The sequence below is a fragment of the Centrocercus urophasianus genome, unplaced genomic scaffold, assembly GCF_019232065.1.
Source record: "Centrocercus urophasianus isolate 14NV4802_14NV808 unplaced genomic scaffold, USGS_Curo_1.0 seq_10, whole genome shotgun sequence".
NCBI classification, from domain to species: Eukaryota; Metazoa; Chordata; class Aves; order Galliformes; family Phasianidae; genus Centrocercus; species Centrocercus urophasianus.
This window is the reverse complement of record NW_024884142.1, coordinates 98,686,975-98,709,228: the sequence shown is the minus strand read 5'-3', so window position 1 is coordinate 98,709,228 and position 22,254 is coordinate 98,686,975. Positions and strand designations below refer to the sequence as shown.

At 39.7% G+C, this 22,254-nt stretch overlaps 1 long non-coding RNA gene across 15 annotated transcripts in view; it reads left to right on the top strand.

The window, feature by feature from the left end:
• LOC122156373 overlaps window positions 1-22,254 on the top strand; it is a 47,525-nt gene that overhangs the window by 134 nt on the left and 25,137 nt on the right. For 13 of the 15 annotated variants that reach the window (XR_006167480.1, XR_006167474.1, XR_006167464.1 and 10 more), the window contains exons 1-8: window positions 7-104; window positions 2,574-2,656; window positions 2,784-2,880; window positions 4,023-4,130; window positions 10,974-11,192; window positions 11,550-11,625; window positions 13,300-13,547; window positions 20,835-20,934. This is a non-coding gene — a long non-coding RNA (uncharacterized LOC122156373). Of the gene's footprint in view, window positions 1-6; window positions 105-2,573; window positions 2,657-2,783; window positions 2,881-4,022; window positions 4,131-10,973; window positions 11,193-11,549; window positions 11,626-13,299; window positions 13,548-14,853; window positions 14,926-20,834; window positions 20,935-22,254 lie in introns of those variants that run through there. The other 2 variants (XR_006167468.1, XR_006167463.1) reach the window with 2 other exon arrangements.

Below are 22,254 nucleotides of genomic sequence, written 5' to 3'. Positions count from 1 at the left end.
TTGGTGAGCTTGGTGAGCTTGGTGAGCTTGGTGAGCTTGGTGAGCTTTTCCAACCTGAATGATTCTATGACGGAGCCTCCACGTGGTCACCAGTTTTACCTCAGGTATTTAAGCAGGCAGTCATTACTAACCGTTTTGAGATATTTTGTATTTTTTGAGAATGAAAAAGTAACACCATTACTTGCACTGAGAGCTGTTTGTGTATCCTGTTGTTTAAATAAAAATGGCCACATGAATAGCTTGCGTTACACAGTTGTTTTTTTTTTTGCAGTGTTATTGTAGTGCTATCCCGTCACCTCTTTATACAAACAGGAGTATCCTGTTATGGGATAATGAAACTAGAAATCATAATACCCCAGCATTTACTTGACTTTTTTAAGAATAACCCCTTGGAAGTACATTATTTTCTCTGGGAATTAAATATTCTGTAGTGTGGAATAGTTTTACCGCCAGGATAAAATTAAGTAACCTGTTACAATACCCCTAAAAGAGCAAGAAACTGGGGGTCTTGGTGAATTTCCACCTGGGATGCTCGTTTTCTGCTTTAGCACCACTGTCTTTAACTAATGGAAACTGTTTTCACCAGCTTAAATTTCTTGCTGCTCAATTAAAGGATTTCTTCTTTAGCGTGGGTAGAGGTAGTGTGATTAATGCTTAATGAAATACCCATTTAAAGGGCTTTTGTTTCAACTCAGTAAGCGAGGTACATTAGTTGTGGCCTTTTCTGCCTTGTTAGCTTGATTATGTAAAATGGCTATTCTTTCTAAACCAGCAGTTGCTGGCAGTTCTGTATATAAAAAAGAAGCTGAATTGGTTGATGTTCTCAGTAGGATCTGGGCAAGGAAAGCAGCCTGTCAGCCTTGGCATTTGAGTTGCTTTATTGCTGTTCTTCTTAGATTTAAAAATAAATAAATAAAAACTTAAAAGAATGGAAAACAGACATAAGAATGGCACTGCTCTGCCATGAGCATAGAAGTGCAAAAACCACTATTGGAAATCAAGGCCTGTGCATCTCTTAAGGAGTTCCTGAGGCACTCAGTGCCTTCCTCTGAGGAAGTAGAAGTATCCAAATTGTCGTAAACTGTACCTGTTTGGAAGAAAATTATTTGAGGTTATTGTTTTAGGAGTTTCCTGTTGCGAATGCTTTTATCTGAGACTGCTTTTAATTTCATTAAAAACAAACAAACAAAAACAACACAGCAGGAATTTCTTACCTGCATAGTATTAATAAAAAAAGAAAGAGTATGTTTTTTCTTCTGTGCTGTAGATTCACCAAATTCAGATGGAGTATTTATTGGTGCAGTGTTTGGGGGAGGCAGTCTGTACGAGCTTCCCCGCCCTTTGCAGCTACCTAGGGCTAGGGAAAGGGGATTTTCTCTTCATAGATCACCACTGTCCACTTCATACTGGATTTGGGACATCTGTCAGGTGCTGGCTTTTAGCACCCTGGCTGTGGTAATTAACAATCAAAAAGTAGTCTGAAACATCAGAGCTGTATAATAAACTCCATTTATAAGAACATTACCAAAGCATAGTAAGTAATTCCTTTCTTTTGCATGGAGTGTGCTTTGCTAAGTAAGTTTCTGAACTAGTCTGATCTGCCTCTATTCTTGGCTGTGCTGAGATCAATGAAACCAAGTGAAGTGTATCTTTGGCTAGTGGCCCAGATGAGTTTGCCCGTTCTTCATCAAGAAGTGTCAGAGAATGTTAGATTTGCTTGAAAGAACTTGAGACACTCCTGCTGCTGCTTCTAAAACCAAGAAAAGAATAATGGCATTTCAATTAAAATTTGATTAGGTTTAAGCCACTAAACAAAGTTCTTCAGAAATGTTGAGGCAGTGTATTTTTCTGAGTAACAGTGTGTTCAATTAGAACTGAAGTGGCGGGTTCTGAAAGTTAATAGAATGCTGTGGTTTTAACTTGATATACTCCAAAATTAAGCTTTTGAATTCTTTCAGGATAGCTATGAAGTTCAGGTAAACCATCCAGGATCGTCTCAGGTTATGGAAGACTCACAAGGCAAGTATACACTGCAGAAACCTAACCATTTTCTGTGCCAGAAGCACAGGGGTGGAATAGTTAATGCTTGCTTCATAACTCCAATTAAAGCTGATGGTAGTAGTGAAAGCATTACTTTTTTTTCCTGAAATCTAATGAGTCAGGAGAGTAGCTCCACAAACAGTTTTGTATTGGGAAGCAGAAGTCAGAGATTTCTTCTTTGTGGTCTGCTGTGAATCTGTTTTACTCCTGAAGTAGGGAAAGAAAAAAAAAAAAAAAAAAAAAAAAACCTGAAACAACTCCAAAAACTTACTTGCCCTCACCCCTCTGGGGGGGCGCCCCCCCAAGAAAGAATTAAATACTGTTTTAGTACAGGTATTTTTAACCTTAATTACAATGACAGAATTTGAACTATGTTAATGTACCAGTATGAGATATTTTTACTGTCCCAAATCTTTCACCAAGAGTCATTATGAGGAGTATGCCATGCCTAATTTGACTGTTTTGGGAATTTATGATTTCTTAATACTGATATTCCGTGTACCTTTTCTTTTTCTCCCTTCCTTCCATGACAGAAATGTATTGAAAGGGTGGTGGCTCAGTACCTGCCCCACTTCAGATCTTCTACCTGACTGGCTGAAAGTTTCACAAATCACAGGTAATGTGGAGCTCAACTATTTACTCTTTGAAGATATGTTTTAAATTACTTAGGCTTTAAACAAATTTTATAAAATACTTTAATTTAGAAAACAGTCCTTATATTTTTTTTCCTCTTTTCTTCTTAGGTGAGACCTGCACAGAGAAGTTCTGCTACAGTTTCATTTGGAGATCTAGCAAAAACAGAGGAACTTAGTAGAAGAGGAGCAAAATAGTTCTTCATAAGTAATTAAAGTTATTTTGAAGCTCCTATCAAACTTGTGTGGACAGTCTCCACTTCTACTTATTTTGTTACAATGTTTTGAAATTATAATCTACATTCAGCAAGGAATTTGAATGCCTGTGCTACATCAACTGTGTAAAATGGCACTCATTTGTTTTTCTAGAGAAGTATTTGAGCATTATTCTAAGTAGTACATTCTCTCCCAGTTGGATTAAATTACTATTCTCAAATGTAATTCCTCTCCCAGTATTTCAGTAGGACAGACTATTCCAGGTATGATTTGCAAGTCTTGAGCTGTATTTTCAAATTATTCCTGAAGGATGGTAGGTCATAATGAACAACTCTACTTGGTGACAAATAAATTTAAGTCATACTAGAAGAGAATATCAGCAAATACACAGATCTAACCAACTTTGTATGGTTTTTGTCTGTTGGAAATTACGGTTAAAAAGATATTATCAGTTAACGTTTGGAAGTTGAATGTTTGACTTGTGTAAGAGGAAGTGATTAAGTAAGTGCTGTAACAATATCTTTAGTTCATACTTCTTTGTGCCTGCAACACAAATTCAATTCTCCTCCTACTTGCAAATGCAAAAATGATTGTTTCTAAACATTAAGGAGGGTAGGGTACCACAGAGAAGGCTGATGCTTCATTCCACCTTTAACAGACTGTACCATCATTTGACTAAGTTTACTGAGAGAAGTAGCAAGCAGAAAAGTTAACTAGCACACAAACAGACTCGTATACTTTAAACTAATTAGCTTACAAGTGGCACTCTCTGGAATTGGCATTCTTTTGGAATTGCAAGGAACTTTATACCAGTTGTATATTGTAGTGCTTAAAAGTAAGTTAAATCACATTTCCAAACTTGCCAAACTTTCTGCTTTTCTGTTTTTAGAGGCTGAAAATTGTGAAGTTTATTTTCTACTTCCATACCTGTTGCATGGGGCTGTAACTTTTCCTGTAGATAAATATTTTTAGGAATTGATCTTAATTATGAGTAAGGCCCATTCTCCTGAGGTGTTAAGAAGAAGTAATTTACTCGATGATTCACTTGGTTGTAGTGCTGGTAGGGAATGGTGGGAAGGAAAAGCATGCAAAGTATGTAAGTGTATCATTAAAACAGATGTATCATTGTTTTAGGTGTTGTATTAACAAATGTGTCAGAGAGAGCTTCTCTTGGCCTGCCGTAAGAAGATTATCCAGCAGGTGGAGTTTGACAGGATGGTGTGCACAGGCCAAGTGGACAAGGTAGGCAGAAGCTTTAATATTCTGTCAGGGTTTATTGAGCTATGATTCAAAGACGAATGCAGATATTAAAGTTACCACCTGCTGCTTAACTTAACGTTCAATTCTCAAAATTACAAAAATGCTTTTTTTGAAAGAAGCAACTTATGCAGTATTTAACTGGCTAGAAGATTAATTTAAGAGCTAGGGAAGAAGGAGGTGTTCTGTACCAGATTTTGGCTGGAAGAAATGAGTGAGAAGGTATAAAATAGCGTGATGAGGAGGGGAACCATCTTGACAAGCCTAATCCATAACAGTTCCAGGGGAAGGGGCTCATCTTTCATTTTCCTTTAGAGAATGGTAGTACTCCTGGAGAAAGGGAGATAAAGTGCAAGTCATCTTATGACTTTTACAGCCCCTAAAATGAAGGCTTAAAAGCTTGTTTCTCCAAAGGTATTAAGTTTTCTCATAGACCGTCCATGGACTTGATCCAAGATACTGCCTCTCTTCGCAGGCTCTGTCTTTTAGACAAAGTTTACGTGTTTTAAGAGGAACTCTTCAGTTTTCCACATGTGAGCTGCTATGGAAATGCGTGTCAAATAACTGAACTTCATGCATTTTTGCTTCAGCAGGTAGATTTCCAGTCACTTCAGCTGGTGACTCAGATGTGTTAAGGGAGTGAGGAGGTGGGAATGTGCTGGGTAAATGTTAACTGGAGATGGGCTCCTACTGTGCTTCTATGGTGCTTTTGGGGAAGAGGGGAAGGATTTATCCTAGAATCGATATCCTCTTCTTTGGTTCCACATTCCATAGGTGGAGTATGTAAACAGGAAGGCATGGACATGACTTAGTAATGGGAGAAGGTATGTTCTGGACAGAGAGAAATGGAGGAATGGTTTTCTTTGTATCACCTGGAAGAAAAAATAATATATGTAGATAATTAATGTGGAAAAAGGCTGGGAAAGAAGAAGTAGGGAGTAACAAATTTATTAATTGGAGCAGTGCTAGCTGGAATTAGGGAGCATGCAACTGACAAGTAAGGTGTTTCTTCCCCTGACCAACAGTGTTTTATGAACAATTTTTTGTTTGATAAACTTTGAACTGCATTACAATGCTAAGTGAATGTAATGAATGTATGGATTTCCACTGTGATGCAAGTTTCATTTTAGTTTCTTGACTTCTGAATTGGTGTGTGAGGGGGGAGGACAAGTTACTGGCCCACAGAAGCTGAAGATTGCATGAGCATTGGGCACTTAATAGATTGGCATGTAAGGTAATCTGTAATGTTTCCTCCACCTAATCAAAATTAAGTGAGGGGAAAAAAAAAAAAAAAAGATCAGTGAGCATCGTGGCTGCTTGCCTACTTTAAATACTAATACAGAGCAGGTGGTGATTTTTCATGTTGTAGAGGATAGGAACATTCATGTAAGTCAGGCATTAAAATTTGCATGATGTAACTCACCCTCAATGAGTTACAAATGTTTAAAATTTCAATCATCTACAAAATAAACATATTATGAAAACCAGCTCCACCACTATAACTGCAGGGTTTTTTTTTCCCCTTCTTGGAGTTCTTGGCAGGTCTGGTTTCCACTAATCACTTTCTTTGTATGGCACTCAGATCAATACCTTTGAAAAAAGTTAATTATGAATAGCTTTTTTTTTATTCATGTAAGGCTTTTATACTTTTTTTTTCAGCTTTATGACTATTCCTTTCTGAAATTGTAATGAAGAAGAATGTAGTTTGCCAGTTGTTAGTCTGGGAAGTTATTTTAAACTTTAAGTGCTTGTTTAAGAAGCCAGGTTTTGCAAAATAAATAACTTCTAAGAAGTAGTTGCAAAGGTGATATGCTGTGTCTTGCAAGCCTAGGTGGTTTTAAAAATCTTTATACATCATACAGAATGTTTTTCTCCTGACTGCAGAAGAAAGAAAAGTGAATTTGGGGAAAGAATAATTTTGACCAATTGTAAGCCAAGAGTGCACAATAAAAAAAAAAAAGAGTTAAATGCAAATATAATTCTAAAATGAATGTTACTATTTGAGGGTCACAGACTGATAAGATCTGAGGTCAGTCATTGGTCATCAAGGATTGAGTTTTTTCAGTGTCTTTGAGTACAAAATCTGTCAGTATGTTTTATCCAAGGCTACTTAGGATATAGGAACGATAGTAAGACCCTGTGTTCTGTACCCAGCCATCAGATTTTATAGTTCCTATGACTGAGAATTTGAGTTTTAAGCATGGGAAATAATCCTTGATTACCTCTAACTTATGAAAATGTCATCAGCAGAGGTTGAGAACTGAACCATAACTTTTTGTTTTTAAACCAATTTTAAAATAAAGACAACGCTTTTCAGTGTTGTCTAGAAGTCAGGTTTTAGCTTGCTTTTTCAGTTGTGAAGGAGGAAGGAGAAGCCAGCAATCTTTCAGATGTGTTTTCCTTAGAATATCCTGATGTAAAAATCTGATGTAGTGGATATAATTCCGTTAGAACACCTGGTTCCAAAGCTGCATTGGGGAAGCTAGCATAAGCATTAGTCCTAAATTTTAGTTTGTTAAATCCAATAATTTAATAGTCACTCTTAATTAAAAGATATATTTTGGACCAGACTAGGAAACTGCTAATGGGGGAGGGGGACCAGTACTTTGGTTGGAATCTTAGAATCATTTGAGGCCATCCAGTCCAACCCCCTGCAGTGCACAGGGACACCCACAGCTCCATCAGTGCTCAGAGCCCCGTCCAGCCTGACCTTGCCTGTCTGCAGTGATGGGGCACCACCACCTCTCTGGGCAACCTGTGCCACTGCCTCACTATTACTTGTTTAAAAAGCTTTTTCCTTATATCCGATATGAATCTCCTCTCTTTTGGTTTGAAACCATTTCCCCTTGTCCTATCACACAGTCCTTGCTATAGAGTCTGTCCTTTTCTTTCTTATACCCCCCCTTCAGATACTGACAGGCCATTATCAGGTCTCACAGAGCCTTCCCTTTTCCAGGCTGCACAGCCCAGCTCTCAGCCTGTCCTCACAGGGAGGTGTTCCATCCCTGGGCTCATTTTTGCAGCTCTCCTCTGCACACTCTCCAGCAGCTCCATGTCTCTCCTGTACTGAGCACTCCCCATCTGGCCACAGTGCTCCAGGTGAGGTCTCACAGCACAGAGGGGCAGATCCCCTCTCTCACCCTGCTGGCCACGCTGCTTTGGATGCAGCCCAGGATGTGGTTGGCTCTCTGGGCTGTGAAGGCACAGTGCTGGCTCATGTCCAGCTGCCACCACCAATACACCCAGGTCCTTTTTGGTAGGGCTGTGCTCCATTCTTATATCCTCATTTTGTACTGATAGTCAGGGTTGCCACAGCCCAAGAACAAGACCTTGCACTTGGCTTTGCTGAACCTCGTGGGCTTCTCCTGGGCCCCACTGCTCAGCCTGTCTAGTTCTCTGTGATGGCATCCCATCCCTTGGGTGTGTTCACCACACCACACAGCTCAGTGTCACCTGCAAACTGCCGAGGGCACTCTTGATCCCACTGACTCCATGTCACTGATGAAGATGTTAAAGAGCACCAGACCCAGTACTGATGCTTAAGGAACACCGTTGGTCACTGATCTCCATCTGGACACTGACCACTGCTCTCTGGGTACGGTCTCGCAACCAGTTCCTCATCCACTGAACAGTCCACTCATCAAATCCATATCATTCCAATTTGGAGAGAAGTAAGTTCTGGGAGGTAAGTGTCAGCACAGAAGGAAATTTGACAGGTAAAGCTAGCCAGTTGATTTCCTGCATATTTTAAGTGCTCTCAGGGGAGGGTGAGGAAGAACAAAATAAAATAGAAGATGAGAAGTTGTGTTTTTTAGCCAAAGGTTGTGTGTAAGTGTCAAGCAGAAAAACACGGAGAAGTGCATGTGCTTATACAGGACTTGGACTCATGGTTTAAATCAGATAAGGATCAAAGTGGTTTGTTGATTTATTAGTAGATTGTAATTAACCATCAGTCAGTGAACTGCATGCTTAGGATTAATAGCAGCAATATAACAGATAAATGGCTGTACTAAAGCCTTACAGAATGTGAGTAAACACCTTCAGCTATCTACACGCTCTTCTCCAGCGGTCTCCTGTAAGTTGGCAGTCGCATGTTCACCTCTGTCCTTTCAGCAGGCTGTTGTGGCTACAAGAACTCATCGTTCTGGGAATGCACGTTCTTCTATTTGCATTACATGCCTCTCCTTTGAAGATGTGGTGCTGTAGCTGTGTGTGTCCCTGTGCTGTCTGTGCAATCCCCTAACTTACCTTGCCTGCCATGCTGGCACCCCACAGATGATGGGCAGGCACCCTGAAAGGGGAGGTATGGATTGTGCTCCATGCTGCCAGCACAAGGGTAGGGCTGGGAGCTGCTCCTGGCCTCTGGGAGCCAGGAGGGCATCTTCTTAGCACGGGACCAGATTGCACTGCTCCTTTTTTCCTGCTTCTGTTGCAAACTGTAGTGCTTGGGATACTGAAGAGTTCCCATTAAAATGCATGAGCTTTAAGACAGACAAGACCTATAAAGAGAGACAGTATCTTGTACCTGCTCCATAGATAGGCCTTGAGAAAACTGATGCCATTGGAGAGGTGAGCTCTTCTTTTAGTCTTACTGTTATCATAGTTGCTTTTGTGATTGACATCATTTCCACAAAGTACTTGCTTTTGATGCAGTTCTCTTTTGCGGTCAGTACCTGTCCTGTCTCAACCACAAAGTTTGATGTTATAGAAGAAATATTGCAGTTTTGAGGCAATGGCTGTAGGAAGACTTAGCTGGTGAATCAACGCTGAACTTCCTTGGCAGCCAGGATCAAACTGTAAGGCACAGTTGTATCTTTGCATCCTCATCACTTTAATTTGCATAACATCCCATTCATGCCTCGTTTCTGTCTTTTGAATTTCTTCAGTCACCTATGGTTATTTCCATAATTCCAGAAAATAGTGCTGTAGATACTCCCGAGGGGTTTTCTTACTCAGGTCTCAAAACCAGCACATCCTTGGCATTTTTTTTGCCTACAGGAGTCATCTTCGAAGGCGCTCCGGGGGGGCACTGAGGTGCTGTCACACCGCTGTTCAGTCAGCAGACCGAGCACTTGTTTGATGCATGGATGACTGATCTTCGATTACTGCCTTTCACAAAACAAACAGAAACATCTGTTGTTTTATTTATACGTGAGCTTTCCCAAACAGCAGCTTAAGGGGCTTTGTTTTGTTCTGTTTTGTTTTTCCTTCCCTTTTTGCTCAGTGAACCCCTCTTGTATGCAGAGAGGGACTTTGAAAACCAAATAGATTGGATGATTGTATCTCCCTTTTCAGGTCATGCTAAAGCCTTCTGGCTGATACTTTTTGTTAAAGGGCATTAATGATCCCTTATTGAGAGATTAGACTTTTATTTATAACTTCTATAACTCTGTGTTTAGAGATTTCAAAGGTACTGAATTAAAAGAGATTGCAGGGGTGGTTTACCCGCCTCTTAAATACCTCTGGAGTAAACTTAGTCATTCCACTTTGGGAGAGGATTCAGGTTTGTGAACCAAAGGGCTTATAAGTACAGAGAAGTGTTTCCCCACTGCTCCTTGCAGTGAACAGCTGAACTTGATAGATAGCATTACTCCAGCATTGACTACAGGGCAGCCTGTCTTCAATTCTAGCTCTCCTGTGTCTCACACAGCATCTGTGAATCACTTCAGAAATCTTGAGGATGTAAGTCAGAATCCCATTGCCATAAAGGGATTTAAGCGTTACGTGGTACAGTCCTAGAACCACCAAGGTTGGAAAAGACCTCCAAGATCATCTAGACCAACTGTCCACCTACCATCAGTATTTCTTCACTAACCCATGTCCCTTAGTACCATATCTAAAGATTTGTAATTCTGATTGTGTTCTAATCATCTTGAAAACACATTGATGTGACTTAGTGTAGCTCTTGCAATGAATTTACAAATGAATCTTGACGTAAGACAGATGTATTTTAACACTTGTTTGTATGCCTGCTTCCTGTGTATTTATTTTCAACCTCCAGCTGATGAGCTGCTTTGTCTTGTGTACTGAAATGGCCTGTTTAATGCAGTGGGAAGTCAAGTAAAAGCTACCATTTGTTAATGGATGCTTAGAACAGGCACAGTCAGACATCTTAAATTATTCTAAATAAGCAGTAATTCTGATTCATTTCTAAAGATAGAACTGTAACAACCCAGTTACCTAGTTCCCTCGTAGACTAATTAGCATGAAATTGGTCTATAAGTTTAATGTGCAATTTCTCATTGTGTGGATGTTGAACATACTAGCAAAAATATGGCAAGCTGTGTTAGATAACTTGGTAACTTGTTCCCATGCCATATTGAGGGGTCAGTCTAGAGGGATGTAGATAAGCTGGTTTGCTGGGCTGAGGGGAATGGGATGAGGTTCAACAAGGCCAAGTGCTGGGTGCTGCACTTTGGCCACAATAACTCCATGCAGCACTGCAGGCTGGGGATGAGCGGCTGGATGACTGTGAAGAAGAAGGGAACCTGGGGGTGTTGGTTGATGATTAGCTGAACATGAGCCAGCAGTGTGCCCAAGTGGCCAAGAGGGCCGATGCCATCCTGGCCTGCGTTAGAAATAGTGTGACCAGCAGGAGCAGGGAGGTGATCGTCCCCCTCTACTCAGCGCTGGTGAAGCTGCTATGAGATATGGCTTAATAGCTTGTGGTAGTAATGGTGATGGGAGGATGGTTGAACTAGATGATCTTGTAGGTTCTTTCCAACCTTGTGATTCTATGATTCTGTGAAATATGTCTAATGGGTATGTGCCATGTCTGTAGTATTTTCCTCTTACCTTCTGTTGTCCTATTAATCCTACTTTCAACAGTGTTCCTATAGAACTGATTTTCTGACCAGGCTGCGTCATGGAAGGGAAATGTAACTTGAACAAGTACAGCTGTGGTGGAGGAACATGTGTTCTAAGCCCTAAGACCTGCCTCTTGTAACAAGATCTAGAACAACAAAGACGAGAGAAGGAAATTAAGGAAAGAAAAATGACTCACTACTTGTATGTTGAAGATCACATTCAGAAATAGTGATGAGAAAGGTATGAACAAATCAAGATTGAATTAAAAAAAAAAAAAAAAAAAAGGAAAAGCAGTAAAAATATGTTTTTCTTAAATCTTACTCAATATTTTAAGTGATAAAAGGTGTATTTTTCCATTTCACCTCTTGATGTTCTGACTTTGTAAAGGGAAACCTTTATACAATTTAGACAGACAGCTCTCTGCTTGTTTTTAATTTTCAGGTTGTGTTGCTTAGAGGTACACAATCATAAATCATGATAGCTTGTTTTTTTCTATTTATTAAAGGAGTGAGTGCACTTCATTTCTGAATTGAATGATGAGCTAGGTTGCCACAAATGTTTTGGCTTAAGACCTTGTCGTTCATTCTCTCTCCACAGGCGTTTATGTCAGGAAAACACAATGGTTTGAGTGCTCATTGAAAGTAAATGCAAGAGCTGCCTTGGTATTACTAAAGTAAGTTCACTGAAAAATGTATGTCTATAGATTTTCTTTTTTTTTCAGTATCTTCTGTAACAGCCAGAAAAAATGAAACAGAATACTCATAATTGGAATACAACTGTGTGAAAAGAAAAATTGGTTAAAGATGCATGTCTAGAGAACTGGAATGCGGCAACACGCAAATAAATCTTGTCAGTTGGCTTGAGCCATGTTTTTCATTCCTTATACAGAAAGTAGTTGCACAGTTGCATAAAAAATCTGTCAGAAAGTTGCACGAGTCTGTGGCCCCAGCAGCTCTGGAACCATGACTCCAGATCACTGAGTTATTGCCACATGCATTTTTCTCTAAGTGACTTTGCTGTTTTCCTGAAGCTGGCGATCATTGCCACGTGCTCTCCAAAGAGGTAAAGCGTATAGCTACAGAAATGATCTTAAACAGCTGTAGGGCTGGAAGGTACAGTTCAAGGCAGCAGGTTCCTGCTATGTGTTTCCCTGCAAAGGAAGGGCAGGTTCAAATAATTACACAATCTTAAAATTTATTACAGCCCTGATAGCCTTTGTTCTTGCTCAAGCACTGAAATGTGAAGTTTGAAAGTGGTTTAAGTTTCAGCTGTCTTTTCTCCCTGAATTGACTGAAAGTAGCTGTTTGGAGAGCATGCTTGTATTTGTGTGCTCAGTTCAGAAGTAACAGGGCTCCTGAGTGCTGCAAGCCCTTTGTTTTGAGGCATGACTCAAGATAGCATTTTTGCTTTCTCTTGTTAACAATAGTAGAAGGTACCATTAAGCTGTAATGTTTGGGGCTGTGCTAGGGAAAGTATTGTTTTCATGAGATTGCACTTGTGTAGAGCCAGAAAAAAAGCAGGCAGAATTCCGCTCAGTTTATTGTAGTTATATTAGCTCCACAAGGCAAGGTGGGCTGAAAGGTAAGAAAATCCACTTTTATCACTGAATGCTAGACAGAGACTGAATATTACAGATGCATCCAGAGCAGAACTCTGAATTAAGCTTTTCTGGATTTAGGCATTTGCTTTAAAATGACTTCTCTGCCCTTGCAAGGTCTTGAAAATGGACTAATGTAGAAGTTTGATGGGGCAGATCTTCAGGTCTCTAAGGTCATGCCCGTTTTTCTAGTCAGTGGGCAGCTCAGTGGAAGACATCTGTTCTAGGTTATACCTAGCTGATGGTACAGTAATTACTGTGAAACTATCGTAGTCCCCTTGTTCAATTGGCTATTGCCTCACTTCCATAGGGAAGTCTTAAGTGCGAATCATAATAAGGAGAACTTGCACAACACAGAATCAGAGAGAATCAGAGCCAAAAGACTTCAATACAACTGGTTTTCCTTATGACACGTACTGTTTCTCTTGACATCTACCTATTGTAGCCACTTCATCCTTTCTTTCTCTCTTTTTTCTTCATATAGGATATTGTTCCTCACCTTGCCTGTTCATAAAACTCAAATAATCAATTACTGATTTTTGTCCTTGTTAATGTTCAGTTTCGCTGTTATTCGTGGAAAGATGTAAAACAAGTTCAGTGATACATTCCAGACTAAACATGGATGGAGTGTTGCTGTGATCAGCTGTAATGTAATTTGTTCTGCGGCTGTAGGACTGATAATTGCTGATCTTGAATTTCAGAAGTATATTTCTGACAGAAAGTGTCTTTTTTTTTTTTTCTTTCTTGCAGAATATACTTTGGGAAGGACTCAGAAACAGGGCATTTGGAATGAAGAACTCAAACTGCATTGTAGGCTGAACTAATGTCTGAGATTTAAATGTATGTGGGAGCTATATTATATAGTTCTGAAGCTGAAAGTGATAAGCCTGGATCTGATGTGGAATGTAAAGAAATGAGAAAACTGGATGCCAAGAGGTATTTTCAGCAGCAGTATTGCCAGTGCACCGAAGAAACCAGAGAGACAAGCAGGAAAATGGGTAATGTCAAAAGTCTCTACCGTGGTTTAAGGATCAGAGACAGGAAGGATGTTTTAGAGAACAATCTGAAAGGGAAAAATGAGATTTGGCAGCAGGTTAGCTAAGGAAGAAATAGGCAGAAGAAAGTTTGAAAGAAGAGAAAAAACATCCAACAAAGTTGAAAAAATGTATTTTTTTAGCTTGTTGGCTGAAATTGACAATAAGGCCCACAATCAGTTGTACTGCTGAGATTGGAAACTGGGAGTACAGCTAGTGGTAAGAAGGGATTTAGATCACCTAAAGATGTGTAGGACTTTTGGAAATGTTAAGAGTATGTGATGTCATTTAGATGAGAGAGACAACAGGCACAAAGCTTCCCTCAGGCTGCAGGAGGAAAAATTTTGTCTTATATCAGCTTATTCAATGAGATGAAGTTGTGGAGAGAGGAGTTACTTTTTTTTTTTTTTTTTTTTTTTGACATAATAAAAATTGATAAATCACCCAAAAAGATTAAAGATTCTGTGAAGATGAGATTTGCATTCTGTCTCCCTGGTCGTTTTGATAAGGCAAGTTTCTGCGAAGGAAAGGGAAAAGTCTGCCGTCCATTCAAAGGGACCAGAATTAGTAGAGCTACGGGCATAACTGCTGCACAAACCTCTGAAATCTAAGTTTTGGGGAGAGGTTCACTGGAACAGGCTTGGTAGAGGAGATGAGAGGTGGAAAGTGAAGAAAGTCAGCTTGTGGAGTAGCGTAGGTTGACTCTACTGTAAGATAAATTCAAAACAAGTCCAGTATTTCTAAGCAGTATGAATGAGCTTGTATTTTAATGCCCAAGAGGTGAGGGGAAAAATAAATTTCCTTTGGTTGAGAAGACAAAAAGTGGCTTCTTTCACCTGAGAGTTAGAACGTCTGCAGCCATTGTAGACAAGAAGTCAGATGCTGCGCCATGCCAACTGCCAAGAGACCTAGCAAGTCTGTCTTTCCTTGTCCTCCAGTGGTGTTCTTTTTTCATCTCACTGGTCTGCAAGGTTATATGCTGTTGGTTTTTTTTTCCTCCATCCTGATTACTGCTTGCTTTGCTAATAAAGGAACAAAGATGAGGAAATATGTCATACAAATTGTTAGTCAGAGGAAAGGATGGCTGCAGGGATAGCACCACCTGAAAAGGAATCAACAATTTGACTGCTTTTAGTAATCGTATGAGAAGAAATACATGCTTCTGTTTTCAGAGTGAACAGAAAAAGACTAGACAGCAGCTAAAGTTGTTATTATAGGCTGATTTAAAGATGCAGGTGAGGAAGTACTTCAAGATATCTGTTTGTTTCAGGTTGGCTTTATAAGATGTGGCTCGCTGATTTCTGAAGGCTTGAAAATATCTTGCAGATTCTCATGTTGACTGGTAAATCCTTTTGTGCTTAGAGTGCCATCCCCTTGTAGAGGCACTTTACATAATGCTGATCTACCTGAATGATTTCCGTGAAAGATCCATTAAATGTTTAATCCTGATCTGAAGAGCTTAAATGCCAGAGAGCTTAACGCAGACATGGTTTAATGGGGAAATATTGGTGGTGGGTGGACAGTTGGACTAAATGATCTTGGAGGTCTTTTCCAATCTTGATGGTTCTGTGATTCTGTTTGCAATAGTTAATTATTTTCACTTAAAAACAACAACAAAATCAAGTGGATCTTATGTTGAGCCTTAAAGCTAGAGCTTCCAACTGCTGAGTTTGGTATGAACTGCTGTATGGGACTGTAGCCTTTCACTGTCAAAATGCCCACCAAAACACTTAGCAAGAGTGGAAAGTGATTAAATTGTATTTTAGCACTTTCAAAAGATGAATCAAGTGAATGTATTTAGAACTGTTCAAGATATAACATTTAATTAAACTAAATACACTATATAGAACAAGATCCATGCTTTTACCTATTTCCCTCAATTTCTGTGCCTATTTTCCTTCAATTTTTAATGAGGGAACAAGCTGGCTCTTTCCTGGAAGAGATTCATTTAGCTAAAGACAAGTTTTTTTTCCTTTTACAGCCTTAGGGGTTGTAGATATACAGGTTGTACAGAGTAGTCGCTGTTGTATTTTAGAGCACGTTTAGGTGTGATGATTGTGTATGAGAAGGATGGTTGTACAATCAGAGGATCTGAAAAACTGCTACGTCTGTTGTTCTTTATACTCTTAAGGCTTTATAATGCATTGTATTTTCTGAACCGATGCAAGAACAAACCTTTGATGATAGAAAAACTGCAGCTTGTAGTCCTAAAATAAATGTGAATTGATTTTGCCAATTTGGGAAATGAAATAGGCAGTACAGAAGTTCATAGGCCATTTTCCCAGTTGAAAAGCACTTAGGTAAAACTGGACAAAAAGCTGGGGGTAGAACTAAGTGAGATTTCACACTTAGTGAGATGCTGCATGTCTGAGCAACCAGCCAGACCTTAGTGTTTTAATATCCCTAATCTATTCTGTGCTTTAATGAGATCTTGAGCTATTGGCTCTGAAGATTATTAGTACCCTGGTGAATAGCCGTTCAATCTTCAGGCATGTGATGAGAATTTGCTTCCCCTTTCAATCCTTCAGCTTCTTGGCTAGAATTTATTATTTCCCTAAATAAAAGCAGCTGCAAAATTTCATTAGGTTTTATAGTACCCCTTTCTGCTATATTTAGCCTTGTCTCATTAAGTAAATTACATCCTTACCTCTTGTAATTAAGAGCAAATCAAACACGATATTTTAATATTATATTAAAAACATAGGAAATAGGACACCTTTTCAGCTGCCATTCTGAAATTCCTGAAGGCAGGAGCGCTGCTTTGGCAGTGATGAATTCTTCCAGAAACATCTGGTCTATAAAGTGTATTTTCTCCTTATAGATGTGATAGTAAAATCATAAATACCAGAGACAAAGTGTTCTGTTCTGTCACACTTGAATTCCATTTAAAGAGAGTTCTTTATCTATTTCACCTGTTCAGTATCTGACTAACATAACTGCCTGCAAAGGCTTCTGGTAGATATGGGTTTTCTGGACCCCAGCAATCTTAAATATTAGAGGAGATCAGGCTGTAGAGGAAAAAAATGTAAATCTAATGATGGGTTGTGTATTAATTCAGTAAGCCTTTGATTCTACTTAATAAGCAAAGAAAATGTATACTTCCACAATCTAAGAGTCCAGTCAAACTATGTGATAAATACTAAAAGGGGAAAAAAAAAAAATAATCTTGCACATTCTAAAATTTGGTCAAGACAAGCGTTGTGAACCCACATTGTGAACCTTCCTTATGTGGATTTGCTAAGTCCCATGTCTAAACTTCATTCATCAACGTTTGCCACATGAGCAAGGTGCAGCTGGGAATTAAGTCTTAGGGTGGGAAGGGGGAGAGAGGAGAGCGACGGCTTTTTTCTGTTCTCAGCTCTCAGCTGAGAAAGTCAGCCTTTAAGTCAATATTTAGCCCAGAGCCTCTCTACGAGCTTCAGAGCCGCAGTCCTGCTGCTTGCTTGGGCTCATGCCCTTGGCTTTCTATCTACTGCAGCCTCTGTAGTATTTTTTTTTTCTCTCCACTTCACAGCTACGTGAGGTTCCATAGCACTGGCAGCAGTGAAATTCCCCACCCACACAGCCTCTCCTTGCTGTGTTGATGTGTTTTCCTGCCCTGGGGTGGAGGCTGCTTGCCTCTTCTTTAGTATTGTGCCCAGAAAATAGAAGTGTTATTGCTTTTTCAAGTTATCGTAAGTGGACACCAATAGATACACCCAGCCCATAGTGATGCAGAGTGTATGGTCTGGACTGGGTGAATAATAATACAAGCATCTTCAACTGCAATTTTATAGCATCATAGAAACTTTTGAGTTGGAAGGAACACTTGAAGGCCATCCGGCTCCTCTGCAGTGCACGAGGCTGGGTTGGATGGGGCCCTGGGCAGCCTGGTCTAGCATTAAATGTAGAGGTTGGTGGCCCTGCATGTGGCAGGGGAGATGGAGATTCATGATCCTTGAGGTCCCTTCCAACCCTGGCCATTCTGTGATTCTGTAACGTTCTTCAGTGAAGTTCTTTGCAGAAATAAAAGAGGAATTGTCTGTTCGAGGGCTTTGATGTTGCACCTCTCTTGAAAACACATTTCTCCCTTTGCTGACTGTAAGGTTGTGCAGGGCAGCAATGCTGATCTAAAGCTGGAGATGAAGCTAAGTGGTATTCGCTGTGCTCAATGTAACCAAAATGTGCCGTGTGTCTTCGTCCTGTACCTTTGGAGTTAAGCATTGGGTAAATATAGAGCATTTCTCCAAGTTTGTTTCAAGTATGAACTGTGTGTATGTTATTAGCTATCTCTGTATCCAAGAGAGATTTATTTTGATAATATTATCATTAATTTGATTTCAAACGGAGTCACTGCTTACATGGTTTCTAAGACTCAAATTCTGTTTCCTTTGGAAGGCAGAGGTGAGAAAGTTTGCATGCTACTGCACAGATAAGTAAAAAGCATTTCCCATTATGCATGTATGCTGTCTCTGCTCTGCTATATTGTCCTTTGCTCCTTTTCCATTCTACATGGTAGTGATGCAGCAGCAGTCAGTCTATTCTGTTACGTGTGCCTGAGTTAGGCTGCAGCCTTTTCTTAACAAGAGCCAAGGGCAGGCATCATGCTGCTCTGATTTACCTGCGTGGCTGCATTAGACCCAGTCATTTCAAAGTTCTTAATGATGGCAATTTATCAAACAAGCCTTAAAATAATAGGCACCATTTCCAAAATGCCATGGCATTAGCAACCCTGTTTTAGCTATCTGTATGGAATGGCATAGAGTTTTTGTTTTAAAGAACAGCAACAACAACAAAACCTCCAAAAGAAACAAGAAAAACTTTTCCCCCACCCAATGTTCGGAACAAGCTTGATATCTGGTGTATTCCCACACTGTTTAGTGCAGTCTGAAAATTGCCTAAATGCATAAAATGGGTCACCCTGATTATGTTTTGAGCCTGCGAATTCTTGCAAGAAGTTGTTAATGCACGAGCAGTCCTGCTCAGCAGAGTATGTTACAGCAGGAGCACGGCTACAGCTTACTGTGGGAGGTGGGAAGTGGCTCAGTTTGAGATCAGATGAGAAGAGCCAACTATTTCACCTGAAAAGATCTCTCTATAAAGGAAGGTCAGACTAATTCTGCTAGAATCATGCAAACCAGTAATTTGAAGTGCTTCTCGCACTGAATTGATATATACTGAACATGCATTACTTTGTGAAAATATGCATTAAAGTTTGCAAGTATTAACATTTAGAATACATCCCTTGCTCTCTCTCAGTTGATAATGTCATCTCCAGAAGTGTTTAGCAAATTACAAAATGCAATCGGTACGTATATTTGTGTATGTATGGCCTATATTTGTCTTTTTTGAGAGGGCAAGCCTTAGGCTGAAGTGCTTGTTATTTTGCAAAGCCTTGAGGACTGTACTGACCTGGTAAGTCAGAACTTGTTCCATCTTCTGTTTTGACAGTAAGAACAGAAAGAGAATTACTTTTCCTACAGTGCCCAAGTGAGAAGAAACTTAAGACTGATCTGTGAGCTGTTTGGTTCTGTAGGCTGCATCGGTGTAGGAAATTGCGTGGATCAGTGGATGTGGATGTACAGAAGCATGCAGGTGTTGGTGCAGGCTCAAGATACTCAGTATATGTGCATTTTGGTGGGATGAGGGATTTAACGATGAGCTGATCGTTTAGGATCTTGTTCTGTGAACTGAATGCTTGTTTGCAGTTGAAGTGCAATTCCAATTTGGTTTCATCTGAAAGCAGTCTAGTTAGTGCACACCACTGTATGAGCTGAAGCAGGTGAGTGGGGACAGTCAGGAGGTGTACTTCTAACAAATAGTTAAATGGGTTTATTTCTTAAGAAAAGTCTTGGCTCTGCTATTATTGCTCTAGCACAATTAAGGTCTTGCCTACTCAAGTATATTGGTGGAATGCGAGGAGCAATCAAAACCAATTCAGCATACTGGTAGTTTTGCCATGGCTCAACAGGAGCTGGATCTGAGAATGAGAGAAGCAGTCAGTCTCTATTGTTTGGCCTCTGAGTAAAAACATAACAATTAGAAACTGGAAAAAGAGTTAATGCCAGGCTTGCACTGGTAATGATTGACTTTTCCATTCATGTGGCTTCATACAAGGCCATCAAGAGACGAGAAATAACGATTGTATTTACCAAACTCAGTGTGTTTCTGTGAGCTCTGTACTTACTGTTGCTACACTAATGCAGCTATTTCAGGGCTGCTGGTTTGTAAAATAAGATACTTCATTTTTACCATCACTCATATAAGCTTGGCATTCTACTGGTGTTGCATTAAGGATAAATTCATCTTCTGAGAAAACAAGCACTAAGAGTCTAAGAAATTGCTAATATTAACTTCAAATGATAAGGTGCCAGCTATTATAAATTCTTACGGAGCACAGTGTAATATGGAAACATAAGAGACAGCTAGAAGAAAGAATGTATGTTTTCAATAAACCGTGTGGCCTTGTTGTACCTTCAGTACAATATAATCTCATGGATTAGAGAAACTTTTACTTAGCCCTTCAGTATCGGGGTTGCTGTTGCTCCTCTGTCCACTTGCTGCTTGCAAAATGGAGCTCATCACCGGTTGTCACAGGAAGCTTAGCCAGCTCTGTTAAATAAATAGGATGTCTGATTTTCAACTGTGTGATGAAACTTAACATCTACTCTTAATGGTGGGTACAGTCAGTTGTAAAGAAAAAAGCTATACGGAAAGCTCAGAACTTGTATGGCTGAGCAGAATTTGCTTATAATGCCAGTGAAGTAGTACAGGTCTCATGAGTTATGACTGCTGAGTGAGCTTACTTTCTATGAAATCATAAGTGCAATTCTCTCATGCTTTCCAAGACTAAGGTGTAGCTATGATCAAATGTGTAGCTATTAAAGCTGTGTAGTCCTACAGTCAGATTCACTTCTTGTCTTGAAGCACTAGAGGACTGTTGAGATTTGGGCTGCAGGTCTATGATGACACAAAATGCGTCATGCTGTACTTGGTGGGAGCCTTTGCCATCATTATGATTTATTTTTTAAATGTCATTTGTCAAACTGGAAACATTTTCCAGGAAAAAACACCCAAAACATTTTACTGAGAATTTCACATGCAGAGTTTTGGAATTATAATGACCAACCAGAAGGAATTTAACTGGTGGTGAAATTCAAACTTAGAGCAAATCATTTTTTTTTTTTTAATGGAGAAAAAAAAATTGTATTTAATCTAGAATAAAAATTCTTTTGAGATCTCAAAAGTATTGGCATCTTTTTTCCTGTGCAGGCTACTGGGAACTGGGTGTAGTCCAGAAAGCTGGTGGCAGTGGCTTGGAAATGCACAGAAGCATATAATCTCCCAAATCAAGCTTCTAATGGAAACTGGGGTATGTCATTTTTGCTCTCTATTCCAAGTTTGTTGGTAGCTACCATCTGGAATTTAAAAACATTAATAATGATTATGAGATTAGAAGGATAAAAAGCTACAGCAGCTCTCAGATATTACAGCAGAGCTTTTCCCATGTGCCGAAGGGAAAAGTACTGTACCAGGTGCAGAATATTTTCAGATTACTGTTATTTTAATTCAATTGATTTTTATTTATGCATATATTTTTAATGATCGAACAACTGTTCAGAGCCTTTAAAAAAGATGAAGGGGAATGTTGGGTGCATAATTCATGTGCCATTTGCAGCCAACCATCTTGCACAAACGGGAAGGTTCAGAGGAAGAAAAGCACACAGTTCAAAAGGAGATGCTGGGGTGTGAAATGAGGAAGGAAGCAAAAATCTCACACTTCCACAGTTTGAACTATGAAATGTTAACTAAGTATAAAGGAAAAACATATTGGAGCACTTCAGAGAATTATGTTCAAGGCAGAGGAAGCGTTGTGGTTAAGGATGAATATGACTACAGCGTGGCACGCTGTCTTAAAAAGCCAGTTGACTGGAAAACAACATGATGCACAGCATGGAATGACTGGTGGGGACAAGGAATGGAGGTAAATGGCAGCAGGATGCCTTTTTTTCCTCTCTGATGCCATCCAAGGTATCTCTTCAGTCACTGAGTAGGTACCCAACTGTGCCAGGTTTGTATCCCCTTCCTCTGAAATGCAACACTTTGGGGGCAGAGCAAAGATCCTGCCCAGGCACTCAGCGGGCTTGATCCAGCCATGAATCTTTGTTTTGTTCATGTCAAGAAGAGTGAAAGAAGGGCAAAGGGTGTGGAAAGTAAGTTCTCACTTAGAAAAAGAAATTCTAGCTAAGAAATTCAGTCTAGGTGTGAGCAAAGTTCATGCAAATCTTGTTCTATTAGCATTGCCGTTTACTAGGTTTTTTTTTCTAGTGATTTTGTCCTGAACTGGTTATTTTGGATTACAAATGTGAGGCAGTGATCAGCTGATTTCTGTCATCACCTGAGGGAGCAGAGCTCTGTGGGTGCTGAAGTGCACTCAGAACACAGGAGAACAGTCACCGTGAGTTACAGGGAGACCTCAGGTCAGTGCCCTGCTCAGGAAGAAAAGAGTTTCTGATCAGAGGAAGATAACAGCTTGTATTTAAAATTAGATGTGCCCTTAAGGAGACCACGCAGGGATCACAATTTTCATCAGCTCTAGAGATGTAATAATTGCTAGAGGGGTCATTTACTTCAGTGGTTGCAATAACTATTTATTCATTATTACAGAGCTATGAAAACGATGGTTCTCTCT